At 32.5% G+C, this 19,959-nt stretch overlaps 3 pseudogenes; 1 reads left to right on the top strand and 2 right to left on the bottom strand.

Moving 5' to 3' along the window:
- Positions 1 to 3,414: 3,414 nt before the first annotated feature.
- Positions 3,415 to 5,160, bottom strand: LOC107865175 (annotated as a pseudogene).
- A 4,523-nt stretch (positions 5,161 to 9,683) lies between these two features.
- On the bottom strand, positions 9,684 to 10,433 carry LOC107866224 (annotated as a pseudogene).
- A 5,597-nt stretch (positions 10,434 to 16,030) lies between these two features.
- Positions 16,031 to 18,652, top strand: LOC107865176 (annotated as a pseudogene).
- Positions 18,653 to 19,959: the final 1,307 nt, after the last annotated feature.

The following is a 19,959-nucleotide window of genomic DNA, read 5'->3' as shown; positions in this document are numbered from 1 at the left end:
GTTTCCTTGTATCTATGGTGAACGGTGAAGTAATTTGAAAGTGGAATTGTGAAAGTTATTCTTTCGAAAAATTTAAATGATATTTACATTATGAGAATTGATATTCTTGATGAACTGAAAGTGATTGACAAATTATATGATGACTCACATATGTTATTATACTTATTTCATCCTCTCATGATTATAATGATTTTCTTCGGGCTATGTGAGTCTTTCATACATCCTACATATTTCTTATAAATATTTATGATGATGATGTTTATACAACTGCATACACCCCCATATACTCGGTTCCTTTCCATGGTACTGACCCACATCTTCGGATGTGGGCTGCATTTTCTCTGAATGTAGGTTCAGGTGCTCAGTTCCAGGTTCGACAGTGATTCTTCGGGCACACTGTTCTACATCCTCTGTCGTGGTGAGTCCTCATGTTTCGAAGACGTGATGTCTGATGTTGGTTTCATGGAATTGTTTACATTTGATAACTGAGTATGAGTCAGTTGGGGCATGTCTCAATGGCTCGCTGGTTTTATTGATTTTCTTAGAGGCTTGTTAGACTGGTATAGATGTTGGGAGTTGACTAATAAGTCGTATTTTGTTATCTTTCTGAAATTCTTTTATTCTTGGATGATGATTACTATGTTGATATTTGAGGGTTATTTATGGAAACCCCGTTGATTTGTGTTGAACTGAATGAAAATGGCTCAAAGGGTTAGCTTGGGGCTACTCGTAGCCTCAAGCACCGTGTGACGCTCCGAGACTCGTTTTCGGGGCGTTACAGTTATGCTGAGATAAGTTATGATGTGATAAGTTATATTGGAATTAGTTATGCTGAATTATTTTTTATTGAGTGTTTGATTTGTTGTATTCAAAGTAATATGCATGGTATAATTTCTACGAATAAATTAATAGGTTACCAAAATACCCTCTATCTTATTTAACTTTTTTTATATATATTTCGTTTGATGCTTTAAATATTTATTCTCAAAAATAAAACCTTCATCTTATTTAGCTTAATTTTTTTGTGTGTGTGCATTTTCATGATTATATCGTATGTATTTTAAAAATAAAACTTTCATCTTATTTAGCTTTAATTTTTTTGCATGTGCCTTCCTATGATTATGCCATGTGTGTTTAAGAAAATAATCTTACTACATCTTGTTTAGTTTGAAATAAAAACTTTCAACTTTAGTTTATTAAAGTACAAGAAGATTTGTTGTTTATGTCAATTCATTTAAACACATATCACTCATATAATATAGACTATTAAAATTTATTTTAATTAATATATACAATATCAATTTTCAAGTGATTAAAAAACTATTTAATTTAAAATATGTAATCGAACAATGGAATTATTGTGAACGCGGATCACTCATATAATATAGTGATCAACATTTCAATTCAAATGCTTAACAATGACTTATAACTACGACAAGGCCTATGCTAGTTAATTAAATTTGTCTTTGGCTAAAAAATTAGTTATAAGAGGCTAATATGGATTTGTGGGTTTGGGGGTAATTTAGGTTGTTGGTAAATATTACTCAATTGAAGATAGGTTAATTAAAGCTCTAATATTTTTAATATTTATAAAAATATTGAGGATAAATTCATTACAAATTTCATCTTAAAACAAACAAAATTTAATATTCATCTACATTTTATACATTTATGAAAAGATTTTAGTTTATTATTCATCAAATATTTAACATAAATTGTGAAAAATAGTAATATACATAAAATATTCTTATATTTATTTAACATGTCTACTTATGTTATAAAGTTTGTTAGCCATCTAAATGGCCAAATTCTAATGTTTATCATTTGAATAAATATAAAATTACTACCTTACTATTTGGTTAATGTATATGTTTATGTCAGTATAATTTATGGATCGCCTAAAGTGGTTGAGTTAGATTGATTAATTAATTATGCACATACTAACGTACATAAAGTGGTTCGTGCATAAATATAGGTAGGGGTAATTTTGTCTTTTTATAAATTTATCCCAAGGATAAATTATGATGGGATTGTTATCCCACTTGTGGATAACTTATTCCGATACTATTTATTAGTCCCGGAATAAATTATCCCGAATATTGCCAACCAAACATGTATTAAAAAATTTTATCCCAAAATTATTATTTTATTCCGGTATTATTTACTTTAGCACCTCATACCAAACGAACCATTAGTTTACCCATAATTTCTCTTTTAAAAATATTTATTTATAACTAATCATATTTATTTATAATTAAGTAAAAACTTGTGTATCTTAATTAATTATAAGGATGAATTCTAGAAAATTATCGGTAAAACTATAGATTTAGTAACTTATAGTCAAGCTGCTCACGTGTGATAGTGTAGTAAGACTGACCATCTTCCATCATATTCTCAATTGGTTAATACGAAAAAAAAACACCAACTTTACCAAAACTCCCTATTTGTTTCAGCCTTTTGAACAAGGTCTTTGCTAAAAGCATAAAGCACTACTCAAACTTCCACATTTTGTTTGTTGATCTAAGGCATTACGAGGGAAAATGGAGAAGAAACCATTTTTGGGTACTTATTTTATTTTAGGTTTTTGGCTCCAAAAAAAGTTCAGGAAAATGACCATATATATGAGAAAAAAAAAAAAGGAGTTTCATTGGAAAGTGAAGCAAAATTTCCGAATCTGAACAAGAAAACCATGTATGTATTCGTCCTAATACTTTATCTTTGAATGAAATTAGATAAATAATTGCATTCAACAATCATATATCAAATGATTTGTTAATTGGTGTCTGACACTTAATGGTGAATCCTATTTAGCAACGGATTATTAGAAAATCCTATTAGTTACTAGTTACTTAGCAATGGATTAGCAAAAGATGTTTAGCTAATTTTTGTTAACTTGGTGAGGCTTTATAAAAAGAAGTGGTGTTTTGGTAGCTTACTGATATGTCCGATTAGATCTAACTTGTGGAGATGGTCACAACCTAACAGTTGCTTCAGAAGGTTTAGATCTTTTTCCAAATGAAAATTATAGTGAATACGGAAGGATGTTTCCCTAAGTCCCCCTATTCTTAGCATGAGATATGTGATTATCCCTTCCATCTCCTCAAACTCTAGTGAGAGAACGGCTCCTAGTTTCTGTAGTTTTGCTAACTTGAAGAGATCTCTAAAAGGAGAAACTTGGGCGAATCGATGTTCTTCATCATTTCCAAGTTGCAAAACCCTCAACATTGTGAAATTATTGCAGAGACATTGGAATATAGTTTTTTTTTCACAGTTAAATGCCCATTTTCACTACTAAACGTACTTAAACAGAGATTGAAAGACAAAACACTAGTTATAAAGTATCACAACTCGAAAACTAGCAAAATTACAGCCTTACAAGGCGCGAGACTTAGAAAATTCCCTGGTATGTTGACCTTAAATTTTGTTGAAGGCAACAATATCAAAGCTTTGCATGTATTCGTTGATAGGCTCTAAGGTTATACGTTCCTCAATTAGAGTATCCACCGAGACAAGTTCATTAATGATGGTAAGCATGATCTGATTTTTCTTAATCCCGTAGCCAACCAGGACCAATTTGGATTCTCCTCAGAGAAGACCTTCTACCTCAATACTCCGAACAATATCCTCAAGTTTCTTCATGTTAGTTTTGTCATCCCAAGTCTTAAAGTCCATAAGAACGGCTGATTTCCCACTCATTTTTTTCTTGGTAGATGCCTTCACAGCCTCTCTTGCTTCTGCTTCCTTCTTTTCATATTTTGTCTTTTCTCTAAAGAGATCGATGTCATCATCGGAAGGCTTAGCAGTTTCCTTAGCTGGTGCAGCTATAGTAGGAGCAATTTGGCTTCCAAATCTCACACCAACAGCTTTCCCGGGAAAACTTGATGCAAGTTTAGCAAAAATAACTTGGTACCATTTACTAGCATTGGGATAACTATCTGAACTAGGTTGCTTCAAGATTTCCCCATACACCTTAATATCATCCTTTGTCAATTGATCTCCAGAGATATAAGTTTTTCCAGAAAGATGGTCATTAACAAACTTGAGACCAAATTCAGTGTGGAGATTTGAGAAAGTTATAACTATTGTTAGGAATTTGAGCAGTGTAAGAGAAGCTCGTAAGATTTATTGGGTTGGAAAAAGAGCATTGTATATAGCTAACTTGTGTAGATAATGTTACCCTATCTCCATCATTGTTGTCTCTTCTCCTTGGTTACCTTCCAATGATATAATACCTTCAGCAGCCCATAGCTGATACAACCTTCGCGCTGAAATCTTTTGATCCTCCGAAACGTTGTCCAAGTACAGAAAACACGGCTTATGCTGATATGGTAAATCATAATAACTTAAAGCCAAGACACATAATTGAAAATATACAACAACAAACCTAGTATATTCCTACCTAGTGGGGTCTGGGAAGGGTAGAAAACATAAATTGAAAAACATAAATTCATCAATTATTGTTCCTGTTCTGTTGTTTTCCAACAACAATGTAAATGGATAAGGTCAATCACTCAAGATTAAAGAGGTTCTAGGAGTTCTCTGCTTTAATCTTGTATTTCTTTTTTTCAATTAAACTACTTATCATATTGCAGTTACTTTTTGTTTTCCTATAATAGTCTAACTTATGTTGGAACGTAGCTTCTAAGTTTTTTCTTATTTGAAATATCATTCATATTGCTTTGAGCAGAATTTAGCAAATCAATGGCACCGGGAGGGGGTGTCCTTAGGCAAACTACACTTACCGGGGGAACTAGTCAAGCAACTCAATCACCAGATGAATCGAATAGCACTACTCTCGTTGTTAATACTGGTAATACATTCATATCAACTATATTTTTTTTTCAAAAATGGGAACTTGTATTATACTACATAGTGATGGCCCATTTAGCTAAACGATATATAATATTTGCTTATCGTATATGATTAATGTTCACATCCATTGTTTATTATTTAGCAGATGCACTACACATGCAATATTCATGTCTAGGCCATCACATAGGGTTGTTCTTTGAATGGGACGAAGAACACACAGCCAGATGTGGGTGAAAAAAGACCAAACGAGCTCAACATAGTAATAGTTATCAACGACCCTTACAAGAAAATGATATACACTTAACCATAGTAATAGTTATTTAATACCATATCACTCCCTCCGTCCATTTTGATTATATGAAAATGTGATCACCTCCATACTCAAAATGTTTTTCATAAAAAGAATTAACAAATACAACTCAATTATTTCCCAGCACCCACCTCCAGCCATCATGGCTATTGATTGATTACATTGTTTGTGAACCAAATCTAGCAATCTTTGGAACTCAATCACCTCCGAGTTATGGAAATTCCTCTTGAACCCATGTCCCAGAAAACCTCTTCACCTTGTATCTTTTGAATTTGTTGGATTGACAAATCCTTTTGGGATAAGACTTTGTGCATGTTTGGGAAATTATCTCTTAGAATATTGTACCCACACCACTTGTAAAGCTAAAATATTAACTCTTTTCCTGTCTTATACCCATGATGAAATAGTGCCATGTACATATTTATTATAGTTTCCAATGGTTCAGAAAAGGAAAGAACAATTAATAGATACTTCATGTAGTTTTCAACTCCGATAATAACAGAAGGGGAAGTTAATATTTTTGCCAGTAAATATAATCGAGTCTAGCTTTTCAATGTCATTAATTTTCCTCAAATTGAACTCTCTCTCCAACACATATTTATCCCGAGCCACCATCTCATTCCCATAGTGCATATTTGCAACCTAAAAACAACAAACTAAAATAAAATTACAACAAATTATGACAAGAAAACCTTTTTTTATTTCGATCATACACCAAGAAAACAAAATCATATTCTGCTTGTCAAAGTTCATCTCCCAGTTCCAGGGACAAAAAGATTAGCTCGAATTCTTCGGCTGTCTATAGTGACAAAACCCATTCAATAAGTAGCTGCATTACATCAGAGAATGGTGAACAGTGTTACCCTATCAACATAGTTCTTCTTTTGTTATTTCTATTATATTGAAGCCTCCATCATTTCACCCCTAGCATCTCTCTTATAGGTTACCAATTGATGCTGGTTGTAGTTTGTTATATCCGAATAAGTACTAAGTTTTGAAAATGTTTTCTTTCTGTATTTACTACTGAAGATATCTTGTGATGCCTTGTTCCTGTATATACTGTGTAATGTGCATTAATCCTCAGTTGACTATGACAATATCAGAAAGTTGAACACTCTTTGTCAAAAAATTATATTGTATATGTAAAAAATTATACGAAGTATATGTCACAAATTACTTTAAGTACGTACATAATAATTCTTGAACCCCCTTAGCAAAATTTCTTAATTGCTCATTGCCAGTAACCCTATATTCTTATGCTTCTGGCTGAAATAGAGAAGCTTCTAATGAAAAGAAACCTGTATTAACAATTTTGACTTGAGTAAATTTCATCGTATTTGTTGTTAGTAATATCACTATTTTTTATAGTATGATGTTTTATTTTGAGCCGGGGGTCTATCGGAAACAACCTCTCTATCTCAGATTTGAGGTAGTGTTATGGACTGCATACACTTACCCTCCCCAGACTCCATTGGTGGGAATATATTGGCTATGTTGTTGTTGTAGTATGCTTAGATGGCTGATGTAGCTAGACATCTGATCATCATGTCTAAGATTGAAGGCCTAACATCACGTAAGACTCTATATCCTCTCAATACATAGTAGGCCTATCATATTTTTAAGATACAGAAGAAATAAATGTTGCTAGTTTCTTGTATTGAACAAGTAACTAAGGCGAATTTCATGCAGTACTTGGATTTTAAATCAACTGTAAATCTTTCAAATGGTATTGTCTTTCCAATTCCAAGTCCACATATTTCAAACTAAGACTTCAGAGTTTCGAAAATCACAGACTACTAGGTTCATATACATTCCGAAGACGTCAAGATAAAAAACCTTTTTTTGAATATCTACTATATAGGAGTCCAAAATGACTTCCACTGTGTCTATCAATATATGTCCATCTTATGAGACACGTAACACTAGTTTGAAAATACAAGACCTGCATTCTGCATTTATAACATTCTTAAGTTAATCGATTATCACATTAGCTATTCATTTAAGTAATCCAACTTCAGTTGTCATTCATTTTTATTACAATATATCAATCAACTAAAATTTACATAGATCAAGTATGACAACTAAATATATACCAAGACTTTTTAGATCAATGAGCCACCATAGGTGGTCGGGGCCAGAGCCAAATACAAAGGTATGAGTTCGGTCAATCCCAGAAACTTTGGTCCGAACTCTATAAATCTATTTAATATGTATAAATTAATAATTTGGAATCCAGTAACTTAAAAGGGACTATAATCTGAACCAATAGATTTCAAATCATGGGTATAAATTTCTTGAACTAAAATGTATGTTTTTAAGGGCATTAGATTTTTAAGGTACTAAGTATGTTAACAGATATTATGATTATAATTTTAATCTAAAAGAGATTTTGATTGTTTCATGTGTTTCTTCAATACTTATTTGTTTTTAGGAGAGGTTTGACATTAATTTGGATGAGCATTATGTGAAAGATAGCTGTGAGGATATTCTGAAAAATAGAACCTGGCAATGGCGCTACAAGTTAAAACAAAAATTTGAAAGTTCACGATCCGTGGAAGAAGCTCGTAAAATGGAAGTTGAATAGTTGACCTCTGAAAATTAGAATAAGCTTTGTGACATGTGGAACGATCCAGAGCACAAGGTAATTTATATTCATGTTATTCTCGTTATTTACGTTATGATGTTTTTATTTTTCTTTGCAGAAACGATGTGAAATAAACAAGGTCAATCGAACTAAGCGTAAATCTAATCATTTCATGGGATCAAAAGCATTTGTAGCATCTCGTGCAGAAATTGTAAGTTATACCATTTTAATTCTTTTTACTACTAACACTTTGATACTATTTAATATTTTGTTGTTTGATAAATAAGAGACTTGGTATGTCAGTTGTATCTCATTTCAGATGCCTTTAAATACTATTTCATATTATTTTCTTGTTATACAGGGTGAAAAGGAACATGAAGGTGTAGAGCGTGACAGAATTGAGTTCTACAAGCATACTCATTACACAAGTGAAAAAAGGATGGTCATCTGAAGAAGCTGAGACTAACTATGTAAGAAATTAATATTTTAGTAACATACCATTGCATTTGTATGATTAATATTCTTCATGTATTCTTTTTTTGTGTTATTATTTTATGCAGGACAACATGACAGATTTAAAAGCTCTTTATACTTCTGGAGAGTCTTCCATGACTATTGATGAAATTGTGGATGTTGTGCTTGGTACAAAGTCGGGGTACATAAAAGGTCTTGGTTATGGTCCTAAACCTAATACTACAAGGGAAACACAAAGGATAATGGCAGAGTTAGAAGACTCCCTCGAAAAGGCAAAACAGGAAGCTGCTAGTACCCAAAATGAGTTACAAAAATAATTAAATGCAGCTGAAACTGTGGTAGAAAGCCAGCAATCGCAGATAGAAGACCAACAGTTGAAGATTAAAACATTAATTTTTTAAGTTGAATACTGTAGCAGCACACTAAGAGGAAATGCTTAAGAAAATGCAACTTCTTGTTAGTCCATCGCTGTCAAGGTTAGAAGTAATGCAAATTTATATGATAAGTTCTATTTAATTTTGCTTTATTAAATATACAAAATATGTAGCATTTGTTATCTAATTTGCATTTTTTTAATGATGCATCGGAGAAAGAACTCCATCAGAATGCCAACTTTAGGTATATTTCTATTTGACCTACTAAAACTTTATGTTTAACGAGATTTTATAGTTTATACCACATATCTTATTTATATTATAATAGATAAGTAAATAATTTACATTCTTAACAAAATGATTTATCTAGTTTAACTGTATTTTTGAGTTCTAAAGCCTTCTTCTTCTATAGTAGATTAACATGATAGGGATTACCAAAATCACACCAACTGGCAATGAAAAACTCTAGAAAATACTTTTTACTTTCATTCCATCTCATTTTTTTCTGACTATCTGCGACTACAAATAATGCCTCCTAATATCTAAAGTCAATCTAACCAACTCTCATTTTTCTTCCCTTAGCTCACTCTACACCATTGACAGTTGACATCACTCTAGAACCTGGTTGTAATTCTTACTCCATTTGTAGCTCTTCGTTGAGAACATGAAAATTGTTACCAGTTGGATGAGAACCTTCCATGTCTCCTAATAGTTGTTGGTACACCTCCTTCTTCTGTGTAGATCACTCTGAACTTCATAAGAACAATTCGCTACATTTGTTTTTTAGATAAAGGTAACATAGTATTCACACTAAAAGACTCATCATCTAACAAATGATTAATTCTTCCATAGTGTCCACCATATGCATACTGAAATAGTTTTCCATCAGATATCATTCCTTCCTTTGTTACCAATTCCCTTCCAACTACTAAATAATTCAAAATTTATTAAGTACGATGATTACAACAAACAATGAACTAATCCAAAATAAAATTCAAAATCGAAAGTGTTTTGACATAAATATGGATGCAGCTATAATAAAACACAAATCCACCACTTAGTTTTAGTACAACATGCCATACATGGTGTAGAGAGATTTGATGTCAAATCTCGATCCAAAGATATTGATCTACGATTCTTTTGTTGCAGGTTGAGTCAGTCCATCATTCACCAATATTTTGTTCAGAGTGTCGAGAGAGCATGCTTGACACTTAACTTTCCCATTAGAGAGAAATACCTCAGCAAGTTCAATTTTCTTTGAAGTGAGGCTGGTGATGTCCATTGTCTTACTAAGTACCTTAAGAGCAAGTTGAACGACCTCTTCCCTTGTGATATCATCCTTGTAATCCTGCTTAAGAATTGATTGAGTTGCCTAGTTGTTTGCTCCAATTGTTGTAGCTTTCCAACCTCTGTAATTTCCACTTGGGTCGCTCATGTACAGTTGGAAGCCATAATTTTTATTCTAACCTACAAAGAGAAATAAAACACCAACGGGACGAAGTCCACCAAACTGTGTACAACCTTGCTTAGTATCACATAGTGACTGAACAAGTTGTTCAACTGGCATGGATCCTTGATAAGAGAATGTATAGCGCTAAGCCTGAACCATGGCCGTGTTGATCAATATGTTGGCATCAGACATAATTCCAGCTACAGCGCATGCCACATGATCATCAATCTTGTACATCTTCTCACTCAATGTTGAGGTCTAAAGCAGCTTAGATGTTACTATCTTTTCACCTACCAACACCACCCCATCCTTGGACAAGATGCCTATAGCACTACCTGCATTTCCAATAGCCTCCATTGTGTACTCAACCTGATAGAGACGGCCTTCGGGGGAGAAAATTGCTGTACAGTTATCATACCTTTGTGACATTTTTTCTTATCTGTAATTTACCTGAATAAAGTAAACAAGTCAAGTATTAAGCTACTTAAAATTCTGAATTGTTAGTATTTCCATAGGGGTACGGGCTGATTTTAACAATAATGTAACTTGCGCTTGCATAATTTTCTTCTCTTTTCCACAGGTATAAAAGTAAGAGTTGGATGAAGACTAATTGCAAGCTCAACACGTTATTGGTACTTTGGAAGAAACCTCTACATATTTGTCTTAGTTTAGGATAATAGTAATATTTAGCACCTATACTTCAGTTACATTTCCTTCGTCATTGGACTTGTTTTAGTTTTATTTGCCCTGTAAGGAGAGATTACCTTGGTACAATTTTAGTTTTCTTAATTATTTGATTGTGGGTGAATTTTATCATTATCTGGCATGTTTTATAATTTATTTTTAATTTATTAAATTCTAATTTAAAAGATAATATTAATATAAAATAATTAAGTATTTTTTTGTAATTAGTGACAAAAGATTTTATTGTCAAAGGTAATTTTTAGCAATGATTAAATCAGACTTTTCAAGATAAATATTTTCGTCACGAAATAAACTAGTTTGTCAAAATTTTGATTATATTTAGTGACAAATGCTTTTGTCTCAATTTCTTACTTTTTATTTGATACAGATTAATTTTTTTATTTTATGACAATCGTAATTGTCAGTAATCATAACAATTTAATGACAGTTCTATACCATCGGTAAAATATACTATTTTTAATGACAAAATGGTAGATTTAACTACGAATTATTAACATTTATTATAATAACAAATTTGTCATTAATTAATACATTAAATACGAAAATATTTGTTGTACACAAAAAAATTATCATTAGTGACGAAAATACATTTGTTCAACGAGGAAATATGTATAACTCTAGAGACAATTGGTGTTGTCGCTGATTGAACTAATTAATTAGGGACGATTAAATTTTGTCGGTATTAGTAACCTTTTAGTGACAAAAGCATATCATCGACTACAAAAAAAATTATTTTTATGACAAACAAATTCTTCATAAATGTTACATATTTTGGGACGAATTTTTTTTTTGTAGCTAATTTAATTTTTTTAGCAACGAAGCACTAAATCGTCTTTGTATACATTTAGCCAACCACTTTTGGAAATGACTAATTGACGAATTTTTTTTTTGTCACGCTAATTCTTTTAATGTTATCAATCCTCAATTTGGTGGGAGGCCTTTATATGTAGCTAGGAAGAGAACATTTGATATGCCAGATGGTGTCGTTTTGAAGTAATTGTTAGAAGACATGAAGTGAGTGTGTTTTCTTCATTTGGCGCACCTAGAATTCTTTCTTAATCTTAGTATCTACTGATGGTTATACAGAAACCAAATTCTTTATTTTTTATTATATAACTGCTGGAAAAATAAAATATTTCAAATTCGCCCGCACACCAGATAATAGAAGCATTGTTATTGAATTCATAGGATTTGGTTCTTCAAAAGAAAATACTAATATTGCTACCACTATAATCTGTACTTATTTTTCATTGTAGAAGAGTTGAATTCAAACACATAAAGCTTCTTATTAAGTTTGGTTACTCATTGAGAAGTGTTTCATTCGTCAAAGTTTTCTTATTCCTGTTTCATGAAGCTTGATCTTTTACTACAATTCATATTTATTGATGTAAAATAAGTTGGGATCGGTGGTGACATGAATCTTAAGAAACTTGTCATCTTCTATTAGTTATTACATACCGATGAAATTTTTGTTCTTTTATCAAGATTTTGGTTATGCATGTGTTATGGAGTATTATAAGTTTCTGTAGTTTAGGTAGCTGAAGCAAAATGATTAGTTCCTAATATTGAATCCTACCTTAAATAGAGGGACATCTCTCTCCCATAAGGATATTTATCTCGCAAAGTCATATGTTTATGAAGTAGTGAAATGTATGTACGTACAATTGGCGAGGTTGTGACAACATCAATTTAAAGGAAAGCATATACTTATGTTAGGAAGCTTAGGACTTTCACATTAACACAATCAATCATATAATAAGGTATGGTTGCTTAAACTATGAGAATTTTTTTTTCTATTTTTCCAATCTTAGATGTGGATTTAGCCTTTCGGTATCGGAATCTGAACTTGGTATTTTTAGTGTGATGTATAAATTTATGTATAAAAATTTATAAAATTTAAATTCTAGATTTTTTGATAAGGCATAATGGGTTCAATAGTAAGAATTTTGAAAGTTGAATTCATAAAACTTAAATTCTGAATCCACCTCTAATTAATCTTAGGGTTTACATAAGTTATCAGATGTAAATTTTTAATGTTTGAGGGTGAAAAAGCATTCCGAGGAACAAATTTGAAATTGAAGACTTGTCCGGAGTTTCTCCTGCTCTAAGGTGGTCGATATATCTAGAAAGCATATTAATCTCAAGCTTATTTCTAGTTTGTGCTTGCAACAAGAGAGTACGCACAATGAAAAATGACATTTAAGATAGATCTAAATTAAATATTACATGTAAACTATAATGGCATTAGAGTAGTTAAATTAATAACTATATCAAATCCCTAAGAAAGATTCAAGGCGAACAAATATCTTACAGTCAAATTTGTAGAATCTCATGAAAAATATTTTTATTTTTGTTCTACCCAATGTCTGTGTGTTTAATCACCACCAAAACGTATCATGATTGCTCAATGAGGGTGAATTTTTTTGTGTGTGTGATAAGAGTGTCAAACGGGTCGGTTTGACCCGGTCAGCCCGGCCCATCACACCAACCCGGCCCGGTTTGACCTTACCCGGTCAGCCCTCGAGCTGTAGGGTACCGGGTCCCGGGCTGGGTTATATTTTTTTGGGCTCGATTAATCTGGCCCAGACCAAAATCGGTCTAGGCCCTCCGGTTAACCGTCCCAGCCCGCATAAGAATTTTAAAAAAATGGGATGTTATGAAAAATGGTCGTTGGGCCATTATAGTCGTTGGGCCCAACAGTCATATAGCCGTTGGGAGACCAAAACGGCTATAATGCCCTTTTTATTAAAAAAAAATCAATTAAATTATTTTTTAAATCCAAAAAAATTCCTATAAATACCCTACACTTTCAAATCATTTTCCACACAATTTTTCATTCTCTCAAATCTCAATTCTCAATTCTCAAATATTTTATATATTTTCTAAAGTACTCACACTACAAGAAATTATAGAATTGACAACAACTTTTTGCCAACAAGCAAAATATTATTGCCAAATTTAATAATTGGCAACAACTTAATTTAATTGTTGGCATAGAATGAAACTTTTAACAACTAACTTTTTGTTGTTGCCAAATCTTTTAATCTTGTTGCCAAATATCATAGATTAATAAAATAATTTAAAATATAAATGTGCTTGCAATAATATATTTTTATTGTTGCTAAAAGTATTTTGATTGTTGCTAAAATATTTAAATTTCTCACAATTTAGTTTATTTTTTACTAATAAAAATAAAATAACTAGCTTCTCTCAAATTTTAGCAAAAGTAGAAGCGGGAAAAATTTCCCTCATTTTTTCCCTTTTTACTCAATTTCCCTTCCCTACCTTCATTCAGTTTAGGTTTTCTCTTTTATTTCTCCTTCAGAATTCCATCAGCGTGCCAGTTAGAGCTTTGAATGACTTGGCTTCCACAAAAGAAATTAAGGCTTCAATTGGTAAGTTTCTTCGTTCTAATTTCAATTGCTTCTGAAAAATAACTTTCAATTAATTTCTTATACCATCCGTTCAAATTTGTAGGAACAAGTACGGACCCATGTGGGCAAATAATTCTTTTACGCCTTTCAATTTTGTATCTATTTTTCATTTGTTGTCGTCAATATTCACTCTCTCAGCAATAATCCGAGAAATAAGCGCTATAGGTTTCTTTGAAGGAATGACATAGAAACTTTATAATACTAAAGAGACCCGGATAGAGGAGCCAATTCTTTATATTAAGATGTAGATTTCCCTATTTAAGCTTGAGAAAGGAAATCCAAAAGAGGGCCAGAAACTTTTAAATGAGGGGAAGACTACACTTGATAGTATGACTGGCATTGATCCTCTGTTTATGTAAGATATTATTGGGTTTCGTCGCAGTACCATAAAGCTCGCCAAGAGTTTGTCGAGTTTTACAAAAGTGCTCTCCTTTATCTCGCTTATACTTCAGTGAAATCTCTTTTTGAATCATTTAAGCTGGTATTTTTCATTTCTTATTTTGTCTTTTTTTTTCTAAGGACTAATCTAAGAGTTTGTTCATCCTAACTAGTTGGATGTATGACCCTTGTACATCAATCTGCCTTTCTGCAATTCACATGTTTTTATTACTTAACTAGTTGCTTATCAATTGTTAATATGTTGGCTTATTTTACTAAACTATGGCTACACATTGGGTTCATCGAGAAAATGATGAGACTGAGGAATGTTGGTAATGGATCTCTAAGGCTGTTGAGCGTATCTATAGAGGCCCCAACTATTTTAGGCATTTAAAAGTGCCTGTTGCTTAACTTTTGTTTTTGTCATAAAATAAGTTCAAGTGGTACTTCAGAGTGTTATGATGCCTACAGTCTATGCTACTTGATATTCAAGGGTATATGATGGAATCTCTGTCAAATCATAATCACCATCCTCATCTTTTAATCAGCTCACTAGTGAGGGAAGGAAAGCAATTTTAAAATAAATATGTGCTTCTGTATGCTACTCCTATCAACCCCACAGTGCAGTATTCCTTAGTTAAAAGTTAAAACAAGTTTGTTTGTATTTGTGGGTATTATAGACTATAGATGGACAGAATGGCTTTGCAGTTATTTTTAATAAAAAAAGGAGGGAAAGAGATATACGTTGGTCCATTGAGTACTAAAATCAAAATGGCTTTGCATCTATTTCTAATGAAACAATAAGGGCAAGATATATACGTTGGTCCATTAGGTCACCATTCTTATGATTTGATCAAATACTTTGAGGTAATTTGTACTGCATAAAGAAGATGACCTTTTCCATTTCTGTTATTATATGATCAAATACTGATGTTCGTTTTGCCTTGAATGCAGTTGATGCCTGGCATAGTTAAGATAAAGGAGGGTTACAATCCAGCTACTTGGATGTTGGAAGTCACAGCCCCGGCTCAAGAAATAACGTTAGGGGTTGATTTCACCAATTTATACAAGAATTCTGACCTGTACATGAGGAAAAAAGCCGTGATTAGTGAATTAAGCGTCCGTCGCCCTGGTTCAAAGGATCTGTATTTCTAAACTCAATACTTACAGTCATTTCGAATACAGTGTATGGCTTGCCTATGGAAGTAACATTGGTCATACTGGCGTAATCCTGCTTACATACAGTCAGATTCATATTCACAATGTTCATAGCACTAGTCTTCGGGATAATATTCTGGGATCTTAGTACCAAAGTGTAAGTACAGAAACATGAAAGCTTACAATATTAGGACTTCGGGTAGTCATCAATCATTTGATATAGTATTCAATACACCGAGCTGTTTTTCTCTCGACTATGAAGCTTATCCCCATTGTCTCATTAGCCTACCTTTCATACTTAAAATGATTTTTGTTTGTTATAGGAGCAAGAGCTAAGATCTTTTCAACGTTATGGGATCAATGTATGTTGCTGTTTTTTTCCTTGGCATACAAAATGCATCATCAGTGCAACTAATTGTAGACGTTGAGCGTACAGTGTTTTACAGAGAAAGAGCTGCCTGAATGTACTCTGTCATACCCTATGCCTTTGGACAGGTGACTATACAAGTTCGATTTTTGGTCGTGATAGTTAATATATTAAAACTTTCCTATATTATATTTCAGGTTTTCATTAAAATCCCTTACGTATTCGTACAAGCAGTAAGTTATGGTATCATCATCTATGCTATGATTGGATTCAAATGGGCACTCTGAATTATGTACAACTAGTTTCCTAGAATGTTCAAAAACAGGTTAGTGATTTTTTTACCTCTGTGTTTCTGAGCTACGTATAATGTATTATTGATATTCTTTAAGATCATCAGATATCTCCACGTCTTAACCTTCGTTATCTTTCATTCTTTATCCAAATGAGTTCTTTAATGTGTATATGTTTTAACTCTTTCCTATTTTGTTAACTTACTGTAGTAACTCTTGATTACTTATGAGTGCTGAACTATCTGCAATTTAACTATGCATTTGTCTTCTCATGGTCACTCTGAATCATGCTATTTTTCTTATTACAATATATCTCTGCACCTTTATTTTGCATAGGTACTTATATGTTAATTGTCACTAACTGCAGATCAAGCGTCAGATTTAGATACTGCAGGTCAATGAACTTTAGTAGAAATTAACGTGAACAAAGTCTATCAAATCTGAATGCAGTTTCCTATTCATCATGAATATGAGGAATTTGCAGATCATAGGGAATTAAAATGCTTGTTCTGTCGTAAGTGTTTTATAATATTGATCAACTAGATAGTTGGTTTTGAAAATTGTGTATCGAATATTATTGTTTCATCTGAAGTGGCTTGAAAGTCAGAATGACATCTCACATAGAAGTGATTTTTATTTTTGCTCCTATGGAGCAGAGGAAGCTGCATTGATGGAGCTCCTGAATTTTATGCATAGCAATGCATTGACTACACATACAGCCCCTACATCGCTGGACGTGCTCATGGCTGCTGACAAGTTTGAGGTTGCTTCTTGCATGAGGTATTACAGCAGGCTACTACGTAAGTTGCCTACGACTCCGGAGTCGGCGTTACTGTATTTTGGAGCTTCCTTCTAGTGTCCTGATGGCTGATGTAGTTCAGCCATTGACAGATGCAGCAAAAAAATTTCTAGCTGCAAGATACAAAGATATTACCAAGTTAGTTCCATTTGTGTCTACCCTTTTTCAGTTTTTCTTGTGTTATTTAGTTTGTTATCCAAAAAACTGTAGCCTGTAGCACAACATGATAATTAAGTCCATAAAGCCATTGTTTAGTATGTCTATTCTTTTGTCTTTTGAGGAATATTTTTGCTACCGGATTTTATTTTGGCCAATTTCAGCGGATGGTTCGAAATCCCGTTTCAATATTAAGTTTCCAATAGGCCAAGATGGAACCTTTTCTATAACATTTAAGTCACTATTGGGAGCTTTGTGAATATTATAAACCTAAAAGTTGTAACATTAGATTCTGACGTAGCAATTATATAGAAGAAATATGACAAAGACCCACACTATAGATTTATACCTATGCATAAAATGTTCATGTAAGTTTCAACATCAAAAAGTTTTCAATAAACTTAATTACATAATGATTTTAATGCATAATCTCAGGTGAAAGTAATACAAATTAATTTCAATTTGATTAGTCACATGTCATGAACTTTATAACATGTTGCTTTTTATCTTGTATGAAGGATTGATATGGATTAGATTACTAAAAGTTCTTCTATTGAAGCATTCGGTACTTGTTATTCAGCTCATTCATCTCGATAGGTTCCAAGAGGAGGTCATGAAGTTGCCTCTTGCTGGTATTGAGGCAATTTTGTCCAGTGATAATCTCCAGGTGGCATCAGAAGACGCAGTATATGACTTTGTCTTGAAGTGGAAAAGGGCTCATTATCCCCTAATAGATGAATGCCGAGAAATTCTTAGTTCAAGACTTGGTCATTGCATTCATTTTTCTTTCATGAGCTGTCGAAAGCTTCAGAAGGTTCTCACATGTAATGACTTTGAACATGAGTTTGCATCCAAGCTTGTGGTTGAGGCCCTCTTTTATAAAGTTAAGGTCCCACACCGCCAACAAACTCAAGCTACAGAAGAATCAGCTTCGATGAGTCATCATTTTGATGAGTCATCATTTTGTGGATCGTGCTTACAAGTATCGATCTGTTAAGGTGGTTGAGTTTGAACTTCCACGACAATAATGTATAGTCTACTTAGATCTTAAGCGGGATGAATGTGATAATTTGTTTCCATCTGGGAGAGTATATTCTCGAGCTTTTCAGTTGGGTAGACAGTGGTTTTTCTTGTCTGCATATTGCAACATGGATCAGCAAAGCTCTTTCTATTGTTTTGGTCTCTTTCTTGGAATGCAGGAAAAGGGTTTAGTTTCATTTATAGTTTGATTATGAATTTACTGTGAGGACAAAACCAGCAGAGAGTACATCAGTAAATACAAGGTAAACTACACTTTTATTGGGGTTAAGGCAGTTGGCTATCGCAATCTATTCGCCATAGTAACTCTTGATTACTTATGAGTGTTGCACTATCTTGAATTTAACTGCGCATTTGTCTTCTCACGGGCACTCTGAATGTAGTTGAGAGTCTATCGAAAGTAACTTCTCTACCTTGTAGGAATAAGGTCTTTATACACATTATCTTCCCCGTGCCCCCACTTGAGAGATTACATTGGGTATGTTGTTGGTATTTCAGTAATCATAGATAGAACTTAATGAAGTATTGAAAAAGTGATTGTATACCTGCAAAGTCTTTCCTAATAACTCAGAAGGCTTATGATGATAGTTTGAGGCTTATGATGATAGTTTGCTATAGCCTTTATTTTATATGTTGTTGCATATTTACTATGTACTTGTGTACTTTTTTATTTTCTTTTATCAAAATATAATTAATTTTTTTTTGTAGGATGAGAACACATAAATCAAGTAGCAATTCAAATGCCGCTGGGAGAAGAACAATTTTTTTTGAATTATTAGTAGGATTAGAATATTATGACCTTGTATATATTTGTTACAAGTAAAGAGATGTGTAGAAGTAATTAGTTTTTTGAAAGTAGAAAATATCCGGTGCATCAATCATATGTATTGACTTTTGCAAATTTATGAAAAATTTAATTTCAATATTTGTGTTAAATTATTAAAAGAAATGTGTATTCTGTATGTAGCAGCTACTCAGAAATTGTTGCTAAAGGTGTACAAAAAATATGATTTATTGCAATAAAAATTGTTGTTTCTAAAAAGCTTTCTAACAGACTACTAACTTAGTTTTTGCAACAACTAATATTGTTGGTAAAAAAGTTAATTTGTAGCAACATTAAATTTTGTTGCGAAAACTTTTATAAGCCACAACTATATGAATGTAAGGCAACAATATTTTTGGTTGCGTTAAGTCATTTTTGGCAACAATATATTTTGTTGTTGCAAAAACTTTTTGCATCGGCGTTTATTGCAACGACATGCAACAATTTTTTTATTACTGCCAAAAGTACTTTTGGCAACAATATTCGATATATGGCAACAAAAATTTTTGTTAGGAAATGCCTTCTTTCTTGTAGTGTCACTTTAATTTTTAAATTTTTTAATTTTGCGATTACAAAGTACGAGTGGCAGTCGCAACCTTCGGATACTTCTAAATTTTGGTATTGTCGTTCTATCTCTTACGTTTAATTTTTAATTAGTGTATTAATTGTTGAATATTTAATTTTATTATATTTGTGTATTTTGAATTTTTTTAGTTTAATTTATATTATGGATAAATTAAGAAACTTCGCCACTAAGGGTGCTAAAAAATTTTATCCCGGAAGTGGTAGTGGTAGTAAAAAGCAAAT

Source organism: Capsicum annuum, chromosome 3 (assembly GCF_002878395.1).
Source record: "Capsicum annuum cultivar UCD-10X-F1 chromosome 3, UCD10Xv1.1, whole genome shotgun sequence".
NCBI classification, from domain to species: domain Eukaryota; kingdom Viridiplantae; phylum Streptophyta; class Magnoliopsida; order Solanales; family Solanaceae; genus Capsicum; species Capsicum annuum.
The sequence above is the reverse complement of the archived record's forward strand: the minus strand, read 5'-3'. Positions and strand labels throughout refer to the sequence as shown.